Source organism: Propithecus coquereli, unplaced genomic scaffold (genome assembly GCF_000956105.1).
Source record: "Propithecus coquereli isolate 6110/MARCELLA unplaced genomic scaffold, Pcoq_1.0 Scaffold426, whole genome shotgun sequence".
Lineage (NCBI taxonomy): Eukaryota > Metazoa > Chordata > Mammalia > Primates > Indriidae > Propithecus > Propithecus coquereli.
In genome coordinates, this window is record NW_012150019.1 from 706149 (window position 1) to 707858 (window position 1710).

General features: G+C 42.3%; 1 pseudogene; it reads right to left on the reverse strand.

The window, feature by feature from the left end:
- Positions 1 to 345: 345 nt before the first annotated feature.
- LOC105817847 lies at positions 346 to 1244 on the reverse strand (annotated as a pseudogene).
- Between the last annotated feature and the right edge of the window lie 466 nt (positions 1245 to 1710).

The following is a 1710-nucleotide window of genomic DNA, read 5'->3' on the forward strand; positions in this document are numbered from 1 at the left end:
CAAGTGGGGAGTTCAGACACCACAGTTTATTTTTTTTTACTTCATTAAAATACTGGGTTTATTTCACATCTATATTTTTGTCTCCCCACCATTTCCATGTCTGACCACTGCTACTACTATGTCCTATCATAACATTCCATACATACTTAAAACCAAGCAAAGGGTGGAGTCCCATCTTTAAAAACTAAACAGGCATTTTGCACAACACATTCTTGGCAATGGAACCTGGACAACATTTATCAAACACAGTAGGGAAAGTTCTCACTCTGCATCATAAAAAGGACAACCAGATATCAACTATTACAGAAATGAAATAAGATGGAAAATTTTAACAAACTATTTAAACTATTTTCTTAAAGAGACTTTCTCCACTGCCAGAGATCTTGAACAGCCTCCTGGTCAGTCATTCGAAAGCAATTCTTCACATAATCGATGAACTTCGCTTCCACTTTGGGAAGAGAAGCACCCTTTTCTATACTTGCTTGCATTTTTGCCTTAATGTCTTCTACAGAACTAGGTCCTTTTGGTGTTTTAGGAGTTTTTTCCTGTTTTCTGAAGGATTCTTGACCCTTTGATCTTGGTGTTGATGGTTTTGTCTTTTCCATTCTGGTTTGATTTCTGTGCATTTTTGGCTGGAGTATCTCGTATGGATTTCTTCACTGGAGCTTTTTCTTCAGTATCCTCATCATCAAAATCATCATCATCTTCTTCTTCATCATCGTCTTCATCATCATCATCTTCATCAGCAGCAAGTTTTACTTTTTTCTGTGGAACCTTGCTACCACCTCCAGGGGCAGATCACTTTCCAGATATACTTAAGAGTTTCACATCCTCCTCCTTTTCATCTCCTGACTCTGCATCTCCTTCCACAGCTACTAAGTGCTGCCCACTAACATGCACAGGCTCCGAACCACACTTCGCCCGTAAAACAACCGGCAGTGTTATTTCAAAGCCTCCAAGGGAAACAGTTGGCTGTACAGACATTTTCAAAGTTGCCAATGTTACTTTAATTGGCCTGCCTTCGTAATTCATCGCCTCTGCTTCAGCAACGTGCAATTCATCCTTTGCACCAGCCCCTAAACGGACCGTTCTTAAAGATAACTGGTGCTCATTTTCATCATTATCCACCTTAAAGTGATAATTTTTGCCGGCCTTTACTTCACAACCAAAAAGATAGTTCTGAGGCCTCAGGGGGCTCATGTCCATGTCCATCGAATCTTCCATGGGGTGGTGACACGCACTTAGGTAGGAGAGAAGGTGGACGGAGATACAAGACTACTACCCCAAAGAACAGCCTCGCAGGACAGAATCACATCAGGGTGACACCACAGTTTAGACATCCACCCTTACCCAGCTGGGGCACCCCTCCGCACTGCTGGCGCAGCATCCGAGATCAAGTGGAAGCTGAGACTTCCAGCCCTGCCTGATGGTACCAAAGTCCCCTTCATCACAACATCACTGGATCAAATGGTGGTTCTACTTGTATCTCTTTACAATATCTCCATATTGCTTTCCACAGAGATTGCACTAGTTTGCAGTCCCACCAGCACTGTATGAATGTCCCTGTCTCTCTGCATCCACACCAACATTTATTGTTTTGGGACTTTATAGAGGCCATTCGCACTGGGGATAAGTGATATCTCACTGTGGTTTTGATTTGCATTTCCCTGATGATTAGAGATGTTGAGCATTTTTTCATATGTTTGTTAG